Genomic DNA, 20,420 nt, shown 5'->3' with positions numbered 1-20,420 from the left:
TCGGATCGAATGGATCAAATTCTGATAGGGAAACGAGTCATTTCGAGGGGGGTTGTGACGGTCAAATGTATCACTGATTTACAGACGTCTCTTTCGCCATGTAAGTCAATGGGAAAAAAGTCTTTTTTTGGGACCCATGGCATCACGTTACAGACACAGAAGTTGCAATTCCATTGTTTGGCTGCTATTTCAAATTGGCTTCAAAGCGTGGCACACTTCATGGAAGAGATAGTAAGAGCACAGATGCGGAAGACCGAAAAATGCCGACCAGTCAGAGCAGACTGGGCTTTTTTGGGAGGAGGGCTTAAAAAGACAGACGCTCCAACAGAGCGTCTCAGAGGGTGAATACAGGTGCAGCAGCCATGGGAGGTATGAGAAAAATAAAGTGTTTTTTGAACATTAGATCATGTAAACATGTTCTAGTAGAAACACAAAATACAAGTATGAACCTGAAAATGAGCATAATAGGTCACCTTTAAACACTGCGCCTTCTATGATTGCATCTATTGACTGTCAACACCAACTGGCCACAAGTGGAACTGACTTTGTCCAATCAATCCTGATGCCCACATCAGAACTATAACTGGTCCAATAATCAGTGTGTGTTGCTGCTCCCTAAGCTATGAACAGAAAAGAAAGAAAGTTCATGTGGAGAGAGGGATCATGTCATCAGGGAGAATCTAACAGAAAGAGCTACAGAATCAAGACAACCAAAGCCACTAATCAGAAAAGGGTCAGAATGGAAACCGGTGTCATCAAAACCTGATTGTTATTGGGATGATTGCTTTTGTTTCCTGGCTGAACGTAGGCTAAGATTTACGTTTCAATTCCAAAGAGATCTTTCTAGAAGTAAAAGGTCGACAAAAGTGAAGTTATATGAGAAGAGGACTGGAGGTAAAGCAGCGGACGGAAACCAAGTCTATGTACAAGATTATAAAGAAGGGATAAAAAACAGATGAGAGATTGACAGCTGAACCCAACACGTCTTCTACCACCACCTCCTGCTGCATTTTTCAAAGAGCCATATGTGCCAGGCAGGCTGGGTTGATGCTGTGTGTAGGCGGAAGGAGAAATGAAAATAGGGCTGAGATCAAGTTATTTTGGGCTAAATGGAAGCAGGCGAACAAAAAGCCTTTGAGTCACCCTCTGAGGGTGGATACCAGAGCCGAAGACAGACAGAATACTCATTTAATGTAGCCAGATGGGCATTTACTTCCATACCAGGGCGCATGTGCGCTCACACACACACACACACACACACACACACACACACACACACACACACACACACAAACAAGCAAAGAATATACCTCAATAACAAACTCACCAAAGAACTAATTTGTGTCTTTCAAAATAATGTTTATTCTGAATGCATTGAGTATTAGTTCAACTAATTCAACATTTTCTATATCAAAAGTGAATTAAATGACCATGTGAAAATACAAAAGGGGTTGTCCGTAGGTTTAGGCAATATGAAGATACCATAAGAATATACATATTTGTCAACCATCAGACATTTTGCCATTCCGTTTATACCGAGGTAGCCATCCTTCTAAATTCTCAGATTATGGTTAATCAAACATTCAATGAAATACCTATATATACTTTGCTGGATAAAAAAAAAAAAAAAATCCCACATTCCAGTCTGGTCAATTTATATAGAAAAAATGGATTTTGCAGAAAAGTAAACTTGCAAAATATAGGGATATCACAATATAAAATGATACGTACAGTAAACTATGATTTCAGCCATATCACCCACTCATGGTTACTCATACCAGTGCGGTCATTGAGTGGTTGTGAATTTAGAAGTAAATTAGCACTCATTTGAAAGTCTACTATTGATGGTGTGTTAATGTGCTGGTGAGAAGCTGTGAAATCTGAGACAGCAGAGTTGGCTGCTGAACGCTGTGAGAAAATGAAACCCATAAGACATGAAGAAATTTGGCGGCTGAACTCTCAAGGGGGAGTTTCACTTTCTCTTTTTCAGGAACGCCCTGATCACTTTCACACCTGGAGGCGGTCCAGTACAACCACAGTCTGATCTACTGGCCTCTGATCAGCTTCACAGCTCCAGTAGTTGGGGTGAAGGGCCTTATTTCATTTGTGGTAATTAGGGAGGTGTTTTTTCAACACATTCATACTCCCAACTCGTAAAATACTGACGCTTGGTCAGGGGCTCTCAGCGTCGGATACTGATGCAAAAATCACCCTTTAGTGTAATAGTGACATTCTGAATACATTGAATAGGCATATATAATTTAAAAGATACTTAAAAATGTGCATAAAAGGATAAAGTTCAAATGTAATTCATTGCACTGCTTGGTTTAATTGCGTGGGTCAAAAGATGGTTATTCATTTCTTTATTGAAATATATAAAAATATAAATAGGATAAATTTGTGTTTAAAATGCTGTCTAAAATTTACATTTTGGGGAAAATGCACTTGAAATTACATTTTGCAGTATGTCTTTGTTTCCCTATTTGTTTCCTGTTTTAAGTACTAGTTGATTTGCTAATCAGTGTTCGATAACTAATGCCTTGTTCGGACTGCGTAGGGGAATGTGTGGCTTAGTGTCTGTGTGTTTACTTCTATTTTCCCCTTTTACAGGGGCACAACATTAGCGTCTGTATGGGACGCACCAGGCATAGCAGCAGCTCGGCCGCGGTGCTGTAAGATGACGTAGCATTAAGAGCGACAACTGTAGCGAGTAGTATGACAGACTTAAAATCCACGTACGGAGGTTGGTTGGGGTGGTGGATGGGTCAAACAACACAGGACTTTTACCCAGGAGACCGGAGTTTGTGTCCCTTTTTGTCCCATGTGTCACTGAAACGTACATTTTGTAACCCTACCCATGATTTCCATAAGTCCCGTTCTCGTGCTACATTTCAGTTAAATTTCAGTAGGCTACGTCCTGGCCCAGAGGGTCAAAAAGGTGACGCCAAGAGTCCCGTCCAAGAGCGTCAAAAAGTGACGCCAGGAGTCCCAACCAACTGGTCTAAATATGACGCTAAAGGACACTTTTTGCGTCAATAACAAACGCCAAAGGCACTTGACCAACCATGGCTTTTTGACGCGATGGGAGTGAGAATGTGTTGGTTCCCCCCCCCCCCCAAGATTTATCCTGATGATAATCGTTTTTTTTAATAATCGCAATATCAACTTGCGCAATAGACACATTGTGAAAGAATGCGACAGATTGTGAAAGCCACTTAGGGATTTTTTGTTGTTGTTGAAAGAGAGTGTCAGTAGAAAACTGCGATTTAAAATGTGTTTTTCTTTGCTTTTCGTGCCTTTTGCGTTCATTTCAGTGTTTCATTTGTTCAATGAGGTAATGTTGGAAATCATTTTCTTCCACTTTCTTTTTAATTCAACAAGCAATTTGTGGTACTTTTCAGCAGGAAGGCAGAACTGATTATTCTTTAATATCAGTTTATTTATCGCAAGTAATATCTTTATCGTGATAGACTCAACGTTATCACATATTGCATATTTTACTCATATCGTGCAGCCGTAGCCCCCCAGCAGTATTGAAGTTCAATACATCAATATATATATATATATACATATATAGATGCATTGAACAGTCTGCCATAATATATATGTATACTGTATGTGTATATATTATGGCAGACTGTTCAATGCATCTATATAACAATAATAGGAGTTTCAATGACCTAAACAAATCCTCTTCCTAAAACTGAGCAAGACGTGGTTTAATGGCTGGTATAATGGTCTGTAGTCATCAACTGCTATTGTCAACCAGTTAATGTTCAGACATCGCTATGCAGGCGGAGGGAAATCAATACAAAATGAGACCCCTGGCAAAACCACTGAAAAGACCCTATAGTAATATATTGATTTTCTCTCTCTCTCTCTCTCTCTCTCTCTCTCTCTCTCTCTCTCTCTCTCTCTCTCTCTCTGATCTATGTTTACTGGTTTGATACTCTTTTATCAAAACCTTCCTCGATGGCTTGTGTCTTTCAAGATAAGACAAAGATAAGATAGGATAGAACTTTGACAGGGGCAGGCTCAAATTACATAAAAATACATATAAGAACATAAAGATACATATAGAAACGTTGTAATAACACTGACTGTACAAACATCTGCAAAATGCAAAAAAACAGCGAAGGAAGAAGCCTGAATGGAGCTGTCTGATGTTGTCTATGTATGGCAGTTCAGTGTGGTGATGACAGTGGGGATGAAGGATTTTTTTATATAAGTCTTTCCTTGCAAATGGGACTCTGTAGCGTCAACCTGATGATAACTGAAAGGATTGGTGAACGGGGTGGGTGGGATCCTCTGTGATTATAGTTGCTTTCCTGAGTACTTACCGGGTGTGAAGTTCTGTTAGGGGGGTTTTGGGGGGGAGCCAATTATCTTGTTGGCCTGATTTATTATTCGTGCAAGTTTTGTTTTGTTTTGTGTGATGGTGAGGGCATTGTACCATGCTGAGGTTGTCTCATTGAACAGTTTCTTATTTTCTGGCCAATGGAGAGCTATGCTTTACCAACACTGCAGGCCTATTTGTTGTCATTTGTCATTGCAGGCAGTGCCCAGGAGGTAAACTGGCACCTCTCCAGCTACCAGTTCACACTCTGTGTTTGGTCTGTGTGGGGATTTGAGTCCCCGCCGACTGAGCTACTGTCGGCCCCAATACAATATTGATGACAGATACACTTTGTATGCAAAATACCATATTGCTGTTAGAAATGACATTAAAAAATGTATGTTAAAAAGTGTGTTAAACTCACTGAATCTATATGTCCTGAGTTGCTGGATATTATAAGACAACTGAATAGTGCATAAATGATAAACTCGTGCTTTCTTTTAAAGTTTGAGTATTTGCTGATTGTATTTTCTAACCGCATACTGCTTTGATCTTTCATGCAGTCTTGCTGAATAATGTAACACATCGCCTGCTGCGCTCATGGCAGAGATTTATAATTATTAATAACAAATTCTGCTCAAGGCTGATTGTTATTTATAAATAGTTATAGATAGTTATGAAGTAAACACTAATGAAGTAAACCTTTGCAGTGTCGTTACCACCAGCTTTGCAAAAACTTCTGCCAATCCTTCTGCCTGCACACACAACGCCACTGTAATACTAGAGGCCTGGAAGTCTATCGTCCTGTCAGTGGTGCGTAGAGGCATTTTCATTGGGTTGCAATGTCATAACATTTTCAAAGTAACAAACAATACTAGAGGAAAGATAAGGGGGTCGACAACAATAAATGTTTGTGTCATCCTGTCATGTCAGGGAAATCCTACCGTTTTCGAGATAATGTGTCTTTTTATATATATATATATATATATATATACTGTATTTTTATTGCATTTAACAAGAAATCCCACATGAAAATTAATTCTACAATTATGCACAGCTTTCTATGCCCACCCAGCCCCCACCCTCCACCCTATGGTGCAGTGATGCTCAATGCAAACACACACAAAAAAGGATATACACACACACACACACACACACACACACACATACATATACTAATACATATACATACCCAAATACATACTAGGGGTGGGGGAAAAAAATCGATACAGCATAGTATTTAGCACATTTTCTGTGGCAATACTGTATTGATACACAGACGCCAAGTATTGATCTAGTATTACGTATGTGTTATTGTGTGTTGGTCAGTTTGTCTGCTTGACTCTCCCATTTTGCAGCATTTGCAGCAATTAAATTGAAGTGAGATGAACATACAGAAAAATGTATATTTTTTAGATAAAACAGATGTTGCCAAAGTTTCCTTCTGGGGACATAATTTCAAATTGGGAAAAAGTTGGAAAAAAGGTAATAAATTTCAATACATCGCAGAATACTACTTCTTCCAAGTAGCTCGCTACATTGGTGTCAGAAGTGGGATCGACAACGTCGTAAAATAAAAATGGAAGAAGTCAGAGGCCATCAATCTACTTCAGTGTCTCAGTCATGGTAACCCACCAAACGTAAATAAACATGAACACTAAATCAAGACTACAACCTAGGTAATGTAAATGCACAATGAAAACACTAACAGAACATCATTTACACACTTATATTAGGACAGGAACCGTTTAAAACCTAGTCCCATGATCCTTTGCACTACCGTGCAGAACGGTCAACACAACGGCATCCTGCCGGCCGTTACAATATTATCGTGACATAAGTATCGTGATGGTATCACATGCAGTCTAATGTGTGTGTCTTTTCCTGAGATTTTCTCTCCCTTTCACTTGTCTCTTCTGGTCTTACAACATAACCAAAAGGAGAAAGGATGTGTAACCATGGTAACCACAGCAGTATGTGAGACAGACATGAGTGAACAGAAATTTCACGAGAAAAAAAAACACTCATTATACCTCCTACATTCCACAGCATTTAGTACTAGTACTGTCCTACCAGTTAGACACACACACACACACACACACACACACACACAGTATTCAGGCAGTACCATAGAAACCTGTCTATAAACAGCTAAGGCAGGAGGGTTTTCCTAGCCTGGATGTATTTGAATACATTTGAGACATGATAAACTTGGAGGAGCAAATATGTATCCCCACTTTTTGATCATACAACTTTGCTATTTTTAAACTATTGAGCTGGTTTGGATATAATAATAATGGAAAATAGTTATAGCAGGCTTTCATGTGGCGTATATGAGTGAAAAACGTATATTTCATGTCCTTACAAGTCATTTCCTCATATTCCTCACCATATTTAACGTACTGTGTTGAGATTTGGGGCAATGCCTGTAAAACCACTCTACAGACAGTGTGCACAGTTCAGAAAAGAGATATACGAATTGTGAATAATGTTGGCTTCAATTAACATACTAATTCTTTATTTCTTAAGTCAAACACACTGAAATTCATGGACCTGGTGAACCTAAATACTTCGTTAGTTCTGTATAAAGCCCGAAATAATCTACTTCCTCCCAACATTCAAACCATGTTTAGAGAAAGAGAAGGGGGTTACGCCCTCAGAGGCGACCTTAATTGGAAACAACCTACCTGTAACACAGTAATGAAAAGCAGATGCATTTCTGTCTGTAGCGTGAAGTTATGGAACGCATTGCCAAGTGAATTAAAACATATCGGGAATGTTTTTAAATTTAAAAAAGGGTTCAAAGATATGATACTAGATAAGTATAGAAATTGAGTAATATTATTGTGTGCGAAGGTAGATAATCATGATGATGATGACAAACATCATTACCATTATGGTTGTCATCATTAATTATGATATTATTTACCTTAAGGTGGCAATTGCAATGTATATAAGCACTGACCCTTAATGGGTATATGTAGGTGTGTATGTATGTATGTATGTATGTATGTATGTATGTAGGTATGTATGTATGTATGTATGTATGTAGGTATGTATGTATGTAGGTATGTAGGTATGTATGTAGGTATGTATGTATGTAGGTATGTATGTATGTAGGTATGTAGGTATGTATGTAGGTAGATGTAGGCTTGTTTTGATTTGTTTTTTTTGTTTTTTTCTTTTCGTAAAATTTCTTTTATCTTTTTTGTCTTGTTGATTTTATTCCCTTGAAAATGAGTTTGTTATTTTAAAAATGTGACAAGGGGGGGCCTTATATAAGCTGAAGCTTCTGACCCTACCCTTTGGTTATGACGACCAATAAATTCATTCATTCATTCATTCATTCATATGAACCCAGTCAAAACAATACTGCTATCAAAACAAAACTAGTCTCTTACAGCCAAAGAACTTCCTAAGATATGCTAACTAATTGTGCATTAAAATAGTCTATGATTTGAGATAATGTAGGTTAAAGTGATCTGTTTTTGAAGTTATGATTAATTATTCCTGTACAACATTACAACTACACCAGCTAGTGGTGCTATTGAGAGTAGCTACAGTGTACCATTAGAACCTGTGTGTAAAATACAGTACAGGTGGCATTGGACTTAGATAGTTGTTGTAAGGCCATTTCATTCTTCCAAACTGTACTTGCAGTCAGACTTTGCAGATGGCCGTGTGAGTATTGAGAATAGCAACCCTCAGGTTTAACATTGTTTAACCAGGTTTATTATCCAAATCATTTGGCTATTTCATTTATCTAATTGTTTAAGATTGCCTAATGGCCTGCAATTTACAACTATCTTAGGCTATATAATGTTTTTATGAATAGAAATTCAATTATGAAATAGCCAATCTTCTAATAATCATTTCCCGTTTTCGATCCACCCAATGATATACGGTTCTTGATGAATTCTTGGTTTTCATAGCACCCTCAATCTAACTAATCTAGACTAGTGCAGGTGGCTGTTTCTTGACTTAATCCAAGATGTTAAATGGTGTAAATATGCAGATTTGTATAACCAATAACCAATGTCATAAGATGATTGCCATCTATGAGCCTGTCATTTTAATTAGAATCATCAGGTTTTATTCAGTGGGTGGGTGTTTGGTAGTTGTCAGTCAGTTTGGTATTGTTTAGCAACTGAGGATGCCCAACCTCCAAATATGGAATAATTAGTTAGGAGAGATGGATGTTATTAATTCTTTAGAAAGAAAGCTTAAAAGAAAGGAATCAGACAATGAAGTTTTGTTGGAAAGGTTAAAAGTTTGCGCCATTTGATATCCACTCTGCACCCCCTGGACAGCAAACTATTAAACAAAAAGAAACCCAAAAAACCCCACTCTCTTGTTACTCTTTTATCTGCCTGCAACCCCACTGACCTGATGCCTATGCCTGGAATTCTGCTGAATCCCCGAGCCGCACCAAATGTGCTGAAGGCCCGCATCCAGCAACTTTGAAAGAAAGAGACTTTGAAAGAGAGATACTCGGAACTAAACGAGATCTGGCCAAGGCTTCCACTGCTCCTTCACCCCAGCTAAGGGTTAAAAGATGAAGAACTGACTTTCACTACTCTTTCACATAGAGTGAATAGTGGAGGTGCTGACGGACCCCAACACTATGCAATATACAATCAAGACCACACCCAAACACTTTACAGTCATTAACTTCAATCACTGTTCCTCTCTCATTGTAGCCAATCAGCATCCTTCCGTCGATGCCGCTTTAGTCTATATCCATGACGTTCCACTTCCGGGATTGCTCCGTTGCTGCCAGAAATTCCACCGGATGTCACTCTTTTCGGCTGGATGTTGGTTACCTTCTGCTTTCTTTGTGCTGTACATTTGTAATTCTAAACTCCGGTGGATTCATGAGGACTACTAACTTCTCCTCAGATCTCTGCAGGGTAAATCCAGACAGCTAGCTAGACTATCTGTCCAATCTGAGTTTTCTGTTGCACGACTAAAACAACTTTTGAACTTACACGTTCCACGTGATATTTTGCAGCGGCACGGTGGCTCTGTCCGGCGCTTAGCGCCGCTCAAGAAGAGATTATGATTGGTTTAAAGAAATGCCAATGAACCTGAACACATTTTTGTCTCATCCCGGGATGCTGTGTGGACTAGGCAGACCCTCCTCCGCAGCGCTGTGAAGGAAGGTCCGGCAAAGCGAGACTACTTCTGCTTGTACTATTTCACTGTGCAGGTATAGACAAGGATATGAATATCAAAATGTCCTGAATGACAGTTCAAAGTTCAATGTTAAATCAGTTTGAACCCGCTGTAAAGTGTACAAGGCAGGGTCAATTTGCAATTGGCAGTGAAGACGTCTCGCCTCATACTCATAGGATCTTTTGGTCTGACTGCACTTTCAGTTTGAGCACTTCACAGGATTAATCACTGCAGCAACTGTACACACAACTCACCTCTTGCAGGATTCCTGTTTGACTTCTGTGTTTTCTTACATCTGCAAAAAGCCCTTCACAGTGTGAAAAACTCTAACATTGAGGCATAACAAACCCACCTCACCTTCAACTGAGATGGAATTAATGTGACTGACCGTTGATTCTTTGGACATAAGTAAGCCTTTTGCCTTTCACCTTTACTGTAAATTCCCTTAAAATGTGCTTATGATGATCACCTGAAACTTGATTATGATTGAAGATCAAATGCATCCATTATTAATCTTTTGTCAGACTGCATATCTGCCTGTAACGCCATTATAACGTGCTGTAGTTGAGGACTGTTGGTGGTGAGTGAATCCTCTTCAGCTGCTCTCAGATATTTATATCACTGCATCTATCACAAGGACATGGACTATGCACAGCATTATGAATGCTGGTGCTTTCCACGAAAAGAGTGAATCTAGGGAGAAGCCATGGTTGCTTAGTGCCTTCACTTGTTAGATCCGGCTCACATGAAGGAGAGGAGATGGGTTAGAGCTGCATTATGCAACGTGTCTTTTAAAAATACACTGAGGCTCAACCAGTGGCTCTCAATCTGAATCTCAGGTCCCAGCGCCATGCTGGTCAGTCTAGTTGGCTACTCTAGTTGGAACTGGCTGACGTTTATGTTTTAATTATGAAGTGCAAAGTCAGATATATTGGAGCAGGAACATAATACACATGAATTCAGCACCAGCATACCTGTTTCCTAAGTGAACAACCATGACGGCAGATGACAGGAGAGGTTTGCTTTTAAAAGTTTCTCATACTAACTCTGAACTGGGGAAAGACTGGTTTTCAGTGCACCTTGCTACTGGAATTAAATGCAACACAACTTAAGTGAGCTGACTAATGCCTACCAAACACTAGAAGACTTTAAACAGACTTTGAAAAGACTACAGTCTGACGCCATCTCACATAAAGACAATCATTTCACATCTAACGTTAAAGACTCACATAATATGAAAAGCCTGGGGACCTTGCATGGTCACAAATTGCAAGACAAAAACTTTGCTGCTTCCTATTTGGTGCTGGAGGGAGCGCACCCATTGGTTGTTGAAAATGTTCACATGATTTAACTTCACTACCAAGACTTAAAACTTACGATAATGTCAAACACGTTTGATTTTGTCTGAACGTCCAGATGGGGAAAAGACCAAACGTCTGAGACGACGGGAGTGCGCCCTAACTCTAGCAAGACTCTCAGGATTTCATTCCAATACTGAAAATTTGTCTGCGACAGTGGAATCGCTTGAAAAGTCGTTTGGTGTAAGGTCGGCATAACTGTTCTTGTCACAGGTGGTAGAAGTTATCAGACAAACACTAAACCAATTTTCTAAGGAAGTGCAGTTGTTGCCGGGCGTGTTCAGAATGCCATGGTGTTATCGTTAAATGTCAACTGACTGCTTCAACTCAAGGTTTGTGTACTGTGTGTTTTCACCTATATCTGAATGCTGTAAGAACACAGTCTTAATGCTGGGGGATTAGTTTGTCCCTCTGGGTGCTTGGATTCTGTTAGAGCTCCCTCCCAGAGAAGAGCCTTTAGTGCCAAATATAACTGCAGAGTGATTTGCTATAACTTGCCATAAACGGTTAATTCCTTGACGCAAGTATTGACTGACTCTATATCTGCACTGAAGAAAGTCGTGAGTATTTCATCCAGCTGGATAGATTTTATGAAGAGACAAAACAGCCATTAAAATCCCATGGAGAGAGGGACAGACTAAGCACTGCTGGAGGCTATCAACAACTCCCTCCCCATCCCTCCCTCTCTTCCTTTTTCTCCCATCCGTACGACCCCCAATCGACTAGAGATGTACGTCAGAATCTGCGTGGAAAGGGTTTTTTTCTCTTTCTTTTCGCCCACTGACTGTTATGATTCAACTCAGCCTTTAGAGCAGGGTTGAGAAGAGAAGAGAAGAGCGTGGGCTTAACCTGCTTCTCCCTGTGTCTCTCTCTCCATCTCAGTACCGGCTTCCCTTCTTCACAGAGCTGCAGAGCTGCTCCCTTTGACTCAGAAATTAAATCCTGGGTTGGTACATGCCTGTGAAGCCTACGATATACAGACAGATAGAATGGAACAGCTCAGTGGTGGGATGTGTGAAGGAGGTGGGGACCAAAACGACCAGCTGACTGTGAAAGAAGCGTGAATCATATCTTTAGCACCTATCTTCTCCTGTCATATTCCTCTCTCAAACTATGGTAGACTGATTACTTCTTCTTCTTTTTTTTTTTTACAGCATTTCTGCATCAACAGACAATTCACACTCTGAGAAGTTATCTGTCTCAGATGAATTTAAAAGATAATGAATCCACAGCCAGGAGCAAATCAGATATCACAATATCGCTTCACGAAAATACTTTGATGTCGATACCACGGCGATATTGTAGGTTTGACAATTAGATTTTAGATAAATAATCTTCAGTACCATGGATATAAGGACTAATGGTGTTCTAAAGGATTGTGGTGGAACCATAGAAATAGAATGAGAGAAGAAAGCACAACTGTTGGCCGTGGTCATTTGACTAGATAAAAAGAAAATGGTGCTCAGCACTGACCATTGACCATAGAAATAGAATTTGCCCACTAACGGTCACAGTTCTTTGCAATGGCAACGGGAAACATACAGTAAAATTATATTAATGTTGTTTTGAATGGGAATGTCCATTCTACTCTCATTCTATTTCTAAGGGTGGAACCTGACTAAATCTACCTTGGCTATGGAGTCCAAGTTGCTAAATACTACAGTTCAGCAGGTAAAGTGCTGCTTCAGAGGAGACAGAGCAGATTCTAATCACCTTATCAACATGTTCTCTGCTATGGGCTTGCTGGAGAGCTCCAGGGAATTCATGGCTCACTGGATACACTCACTGCTTTGCTTAGAGTATTCACGCATACACCTGGCATCTATGGGAAGGCCAAGAGACTTCTTGAATCAGAAAAGGTGCTTCCTCCTGATCTACAGAAGTGCTTGGAGAAGGTAAAGCTCATGTGACACAGACGATATCAATGGCGTAACTTTGGGTTCAACATTAAGGGGTTGAGATCTCCAACTATCTAGGGAGGTCCCGGGACATGTCTGCATGTGTCGAAAAAAGCCTGGAGAAAGTCAACAAAAACGTTGGCAAAAATGTCCAAAAGAAACCCGAAAAGGCAACTGAACAAATTGTCCAAAACAATGAGAAAAGCTTCAGAAAAAGCCCAGATTTTTTTTTTTTTTTTTTTTTTTTTTGGGGGGGGGGGGCTATCCCCCTCGTAAATTACACCTATGGATAATATAAGCATGAATCTATTTCCTTACATGATTACACAACACTTTCTGCAGAGTGAGACTAAAGAAATGAGCCGAACATGTAACTGCTCCCTCCCTCTCTATCAAACATGATGAAGGAGATGAAAATAATGAAGAGATGAACACTAGTGTTTTTTTCTGGTTTTTGGACGGAGTCAGACGTGGGTAGGTTTGAAGTGTACTTTGTACGGATTCAATCTTTTTTTGAAGAAACAACTCGTTCATTCAAAAATTCTTCTGTGCAGGTGCGTTGGAAAATAACATCAACGTGGAAACAAAGGAACAAATCCCGCACTCTACTCAACCTTCATCAAGACTATTTCAAACAACAAACATAACCGGGCTTAAAATACATTTGGCTCCTCCCATTCTGCGTCCCCAGGTGTGGGTCACTGGTACGGATTAAATAAAAACGCTGTGAAGTAGACACAATGGAATAACATCTAGTGGAATATGAGAGTTGAATAGTGAGTTTAGGTCCATGCACACTCACCTCCTTTATATCCCCATCATTGTAGAGTTGTCGCTAACTGGAAGGGATTGACATCTCTGTATTGCCGGTCTCACATTAACTCCAGTTATCTGGGGAAAAGACACAATGTGCGCGCACACACACACACACACACACACATAGACAAAGCGTTACTATAGAAGTTACATGTGTGACAAATTGGTTCAGATGATCATGTGAGCTGCATCCCATCTCCTTACTCTCACAAGAAGAACAAAGCAACATGGACTGCCAACAGACCTGAGAGAGGCTTCCAGCACTTTTAAAAAGTCTATGAATAACGTTAGTTTGTGTTGTGTTTGTGTAGTTGTGTTCTATATGTTTTTTGTATATATTTTACTTGTTTTGTTATTGTATAATTGCACAACGTTTTTATAACCAATGCTGTATAGTTTTGTTCTGGATGAAGACAGATACTGTTTTGAAGCCCACGCTGTATCTTCCCGCAACAGAATCAAAATAGTGACACAAATAATGTAAAACAAACATGAAATGACAAGATGCAAAGAGTTCGTGAAATTGACTTAATGTATTAAGGTAAATGCTGAATCTGCGTCAGGGTGTTGCTTGTTGCTTGTTGCATTTTGTGTACCCATGTAGTTCTGATCTTCTGATAACCACAGTGGATTTGTTTATACTTACAGCTTTAGTGCGTACCTTTTTTTATATTAATGAACGTCCGTTTCATTCAAGCCATTGCCAAATGAGTTGCTACAAAGCTAATTAAGAGTATCAGCTCCACACAGCTCTCTCTGTATTTCTCAGTATGGCTATGTTCAGAAAATGGTGTCGTCCGGCGACTATTGTGAGCAGAAGCTCGAGTGAAAAGTCAATTAAGTTTTTTTAATGCTCCGTTTCCTCCTTGGTTACAAGCAACTGTGTGGAGGAGGGGTGGGTGTGGCGCACGATCACAGAAGGCTTGAATCATGTGGATGCGCTGACTGTTTTGCGGAGACAGACGCACTATAGCTTTAAATACTGTAACCCACATTTCAATCAGGAGAGACTTTATTAAGAGTGAACAATCCATTTTTATTCAAGTGCATGATAAAAAAAAATGTAAGAAGTGTCTTTGGCGATTAGACGCCATCGTGACGTGGTACAGGGGGGTAGTGATGCTGTGAAATAGTTCAGGATATTTCCCCCTGGGGTCTAAACACTGGTGGTGGTGGTGGTGGTGGTGGTGGTGGTGAAGAGAGTTGCTGAAGACCTGGATGATGGAATGAATATGGAGCAGGATATGATGAAGACAAGGGGTAGAAGAGGGGCGCATCCGTTCGTACTGAAATGGCAACTGACAGCAGCAGAAAGGAGAACGGATGTAAAAGTCTGACAGCAAGGATATGATTGTCTAAGAGAGATCGTGACAAGATCTGGTTGGACTAAACCAACTAGGCACAGCGCTACCCAGAATTGCCGCTGTGCACTGTGCTCCAAGGTCAAATTATTTTACCTTTGACCTCACTGCCTCCAACCTTTTCAAGATGCAACCATGGGCGCAAACAATTCCAGAACGTTCCTGCTCTGGGCTTTACCTCTTTGCTCTGCGCCCTACCTCTCGGTTTTGCTTGTGTAGGCGGCTTTAGAGTGAAGAAGCCCACAGAGTTGAAGCTGGAGAGAGATGAGAATGAATGAGTGAGTAAAGGGAGTCTTCCTGATGGAACTTACACTAAGCTTCATCTGTTTGCAATTGCATTCTCTCGGTTAGTCTGGCCTGGAGCTGTCCGGCCTACTGTGGTGCTGATTTCTTATCATGTACAGCAGCTTGCTTTACTTCTACATTAACCGGATTAACTGCATGTGCATGCACTGTCAGGTTTTGGGAATGGATTACATTATGTTTAACTGTTGCTAGGTGAAAGCGAGATGATATCATGCTACAGTTTGTGTAGATGGTATAAACATGAAAACGTGATGTTTACAGTGGTAAGTTATATGGTGGTCATCAGACATTGCAGCGTCAGGTTTTTGAAATGTGAAGAATGAAAAACAGCTACAGTAAGCACGCGATGGAGTGCTCCAAGAAGTGTTTCAGTCCTTGGCAAAAAAGGCCATATTATATATATAATATATAAGACTATATTATATATATAATATAGTCTTATTTGCCAAATTTGTACTTAATTACAGTTTATATATTTATATTTAAAGCAATGCTTGTCAATGCCTGATGGTATTAATCCACATTCCTGTTTATATTATTTTATTAGCTATTGTTTTCATTATTTGATTTTGCAAAAGTGATTAAGAGTGACTGATATTTTCATTCTACTACCATATTTATTTAAAACGTGAAGACACAATTCCTTTCTAAACCTTATTTCTATGTATAAGCCTTTTGGTATGTATACAGTGCCTACTGTACCTCTCAGCCTAATCGACTTCTAAATTTCCAGTAACGGATTCTGACATCAGTTGATGACACAACTAAACCTCCAACAGGCCTACGAGGCTTCCACAACAATTGCCGTCAACAATTGCTGTTGACAACAGCACTGCTGACACCGAAACATCAGTGCACGTAACATCTTAAGTCACAGTAGAGGGCTGCAACAGAACTGGAAATCTCAGGCGGCACATGAATTTTGCACGTGTGAGCTATTTTTACTGTGATGCATGTGATCAGCACATCATATATGGAAATATAAGAGGCTTATTATTGAGCTTAACCACGCATGTAAATTGTCTTTAAGTAAACCAGATGTTAGTGATGTAATGATGTTAAATTTGTAAGGACTTATACTAAAGTAATTCCTCTCTGGAAATGTTCTCAGAGCGGAGGGACCGCGGCGTGCGCTAGCTAGATAATTCTTGTCTCATTTGTGGTCGGATAGACTTTAAAATCATCAACAAAGCGGTCAAAGCTGTGTCGAGGCTTTCGTCATACAGAAGCGGGTGCGGTTTCATCTAAAGTGGGTTGTAAATAACGATAGAAGCAGCCAGGAACAACGGGGTGTGTTCTCAATAGCAGAGCCAAGACCAAGACAATTTTGAGTCCAACAAGGTACAACACCAAGGCACCAAGTGCAAGACTTCAAAAAAAGTGGTCTTGAGATGGGACTTAAGACGGAGACAGCCAGGGCTTGAGTTCTACAGGCCTGCAAGGCACCCTTTAGCGTATACAAAGTGGCACTTACATGTGGCTTATTTGAAGCTATGTACTTCCTCTATGTGATTCTTGCTGTTCCGAGTTTGTACTTCCATGGTTGAATGCTCTTATTGGAAGTTGCTCTGGATAAAAGCGTCAGCTAAATGTAATGTAATGTAAGATTTGATGACGAATGGGTTGTTTTTACATCGCTGTGTGATTTTATGTGCTTCAGTATTTCCCTGTTCCTCTCGCTCTCTCTCTCTCTCCTCTGCTCTAAGAGCTGTGTGCTGCTGTGTGGTGTCGTTCGGTCTACACACACAGACACACACACACACACACACACACACAGGATGAAGCTCTGCATTCACACAAAATCCGGCAATGTGGCACCTTCCTGCAGGGTTTTGCGTTTATTTGTGCTATACAACGTAACCACCGTGAAACAATCAGAAAATAAGGTCTTATTCCTCTAATTCACTGCTTTGTTCTTACTAACGTCGCCCCCTCTCTCACTCTATAGCTTGCTCGACCACCGCTGCGCTCTCTCTCACTCTCTGTGAGGCGTGGAGCCGGGGAGCAGGGGCCAACTTTGAACGCAAACCAAAGAAAGTAACAAAATTATACATTTAATAGTTGTTAATTTAAGAAATCTTTCATGTTTGAAATTGATCTTGCGTAGCTCCTTTACTTCAATGTAAAAGTACTAATACCACACTGACAAAATACTTTGTTACAAGTAAAAGTCCTGTATTGAAAATGTTACTTAAAGTATTAAAAGTAATAGTACTCAATGCAGAAAGATCCTCACATTTTAGAAACTGGAAATGGTAAAGAACTTTCTGTGTTTAATGGTCTAATCATTTCTGCTGTAATTGTAGGGCTATATATTGTTGGGTAATTTAATTTTTAAAAAAACATCTTATTTTTGTGTGTGTTTTGTGTGCAAAAATCTTAAGGTGTAAAGTAACTAGTAACTAACACTGTCAGATGAATGTAGTGGAGTAAAAAGTACAATATTTCGCTCTGAAATGTAGCGGAGTAGAAGTAGAAAGCGGCATGAAAAGAAAGGAGTACTTCACTTGTACTCCTTTCTTGTGTGAAGTACAAGTACCTCAAATTTGTACTTAATAACAGTACTTCAGTAAATGTACCTAGTTACATCCCACCACTGGTAGCTGGAAGGGCCTGCGTAATTGCGTGGACCATGTTTCCACCCTAAAAACCTCCTTGGGATGTAATAGAAGTTGTTCGTGCCTATTTTGAAATAGCAACGCGGCCAATGGGGAAACTCTCACTCATTCACAGTAAGTCCTGCTTTGTAGTTCAACCAAAACATAAAATAAAAACAGTTGTCTCACGCAGATCACCAAATCAAAGTATTACACTAGGCACTCAATAATAAAGACTTTAAATTCATGTTTGTGCAGCTTGTAGGTTCTGGCGAAAGTCAAAACAATCTTTTCATTTGGATTCAGTCGCGCCAAGTCATGTGAAAGACGTTCTCTAGCTCTTTTCTGTTTTCCATTTTATTTTATTATATTGTTTACCTTGCCTTCAATTCAGGTCAACACAAGCAGCACATGCACCATTTCCAGTGCTGAATTGAAATGCAGTTGAAATCATGCATGTGGATTTTTTTAGAGAGCAGTCATGACTTTTTGAAATTTTTAGGAGGCTGTGTGGCTCAAGGCTCTTCTCCATTGGCAATGACAAATGTAGGTAGCTGCTTGGTGTACACACCCGGATACAGACACACACACACACACACACACACACACACACACACACACACACACACACACACACACACACACACCAACAGCAGGTGCTTAATTGTATACAAATAAGCAATTTCCAGCTCTTCTGTTTCACAGATTAATTTGTTAACTGTCTGAGATTTGTCCCACAACTGATGATGGGAAATGACACCCAGGGGCCCTATTAAGTTTTTTTTTTTGTGTTGTTGTTCTGGTGAAAACCTGATGAAGTTGTTGCCTGGAAACAGGCTCATTAAAAACATGCAGCTTTTTCAGACCCAGAGTTGGAATGGCAGACGTGTGTTTAGCCTATCTGAGCCTATACTGTGGGTGATAAAAGGATCAGAGAGCTGCTGCACTTCAAACAGCTGACTGTAAGCAAACCATACACAGCTTATTTTACATATTAAAGCCATGCTTCGCTGTTCTAAAATACATTGTGGTTTTCCTAAGCTTTTATCTTCTGCAATGTAGGGTAAACATATTACTCACAGTCTGATGATAAACCATTACGACCTGAAACCGGAACGTGGCCTTTCTCAATACAAGTGCTCCAAGTTTGAACTGCTGTTCTAGGGAGTTTAAACTTGGCAAGTTGAGTATGCTTAATGCTTCAAACTGTTTCACTGTTTTTAAAGTTCAATTAGTCTATATCAACGACGTTCCACTTTCGGGATTGCTCCGGTGCGGTCAGAAACTCCGCCAGATGTCCCTCTTTTCGGCCGGATAGCAGTTTCCTTCCTCTTTCTTTGTGTTGGCGTTCTAAACTCTGGTGGATTTCTGAGGACTAACTGCTCCTCAGATCTCTGCAGGGTAAATCCAGACAGCTAGCTAGACTATCTGTCTAATCTGAGTTTTCTGTTGCACGACTAACACAACTTTTGAACATACACACGTTCCACCAAGACAAGTTCCTTCCCGAGGCTAATTTGCTGCGGCTCTGTCCGGTGCTTGATTGGTTTAAAGAAATGCCAATAAACCAGAACACGTTTTTCTCCCACCCCGGAATGCCGTGTGGACTAGTCAGACCCTCCTCCGCAGCGCTGTGGTCTGGCAAAGCGAGACAAGTTCAATATATGCAACATCTCTCCAAAAGTCAATGAGTAATCTCGTTAAATAATCATAATTTCAATATTGGCTGAAAATAATTGTGATTATGATTTTTTTCCATAATCGAGCCGCACTAGTCATACTGTTTCCACACGTCCACACGATACGTGTGCAATTGTCCATAGAAACTAAACTTGTCCGTGTGACTGTGCATGGCAGTGACCTTGGCTCCGGTTGAAGTTATTTTTGTGTTGTGTGTCGGAGGCTTGTTCATGGTGTAGCAGAGAGGAATCAGCTTCAGACAGTGAACAGGGCGGTTTGTGTTAAGACTAGGTAGGGGACGGCTGCGCGTTTTGGGAGCTAATCATCTCAGTGGTTTAATATGATAATCCATTAAACCATTTTAATCCCTGCCCTCAGCCAAAACATCGCAACACAAAAAAATGCCACCAAAAAAAAAAAAAAGATTCAGCTCAACAGCCTGAAACACAAAACAGCCAAAACATCGTCAACTTTTAACTTAAAAGAGGTCATCACTGTGTAGACGGAAAGCAAAAAACACAAAACAACAGGAGAAGGACTTCAGTATCCTGCAGGTAATGCAAGATACTGCACTTTTTTTCTGTCATGCTTCTAAATTGAGGCATTAATGAAATCTTGGCCGAGGGATGCACACAAGAACAAATATTATTGAGCAGAGCAGCTAGTTTCTGGTAGACATTCTCTGTGGTGTATAGTCCACAGCCTGCAGTAATGATTAGTCAGTGACTTGCCACTGTTTTTGGTTTTTTATGCCATCTCTTTTGCATTGATGATTACATTCAAAATACAAACGTTAAAGAGGGCTGGGTATTAAACCTCAGTGTTAAGTAACGACCAAAGACTATCAAAACCTGTCGAGTCCTGGAAGCTGGTATTAAATGCTTGGACTGATC

At 40.1% G+C, this 20,420-nt stretch overlaps 1 protein-coding gene across 6 annotated transcripts in view; it reads right to left on the bottom strand.

Annotated features, from left to right (window-relative positions):
• Positions 1 to 20,420, bottom strand: part of LOC120568257 (disks large-associated protein 1-like) — a 103,480-nt gene that overhangs the window by 68,985 nt on the left and 14,075 nt on the right. For all 6 annotated transcript variants that reach the window (XM_039815646.1, XM_039815645.1, XM_039815647.1 and 3 more), the window contains one exon: positions 13,570 to 13,658. The gene's annotated coding sequence lies outside the window, so the exon portion shown is untranslated. The remainder of the gene's footprint in view (positions 1 to 13,569; positions 13,659 to 20,420) is intronic.

The sequence above is a fragment of the Perca fluviatilis genome, chromosome 11, assembly GCF_010015445.1.
Source record: "Perca fluviatilis chromosome 11, GENO_Pfluv_1.0, whole genome shotgun sequence".
Lineage (NCBI taxonomy): Eukaryota > Metazoa > Chordata > Actinopteri > Perciformes > Percidae > Perca > Perca fluviatilis.
Note: the sequence above shows the minus strand (reverse complement) of the source record. Positions and strands in the feature narration are given on the sequence as shown.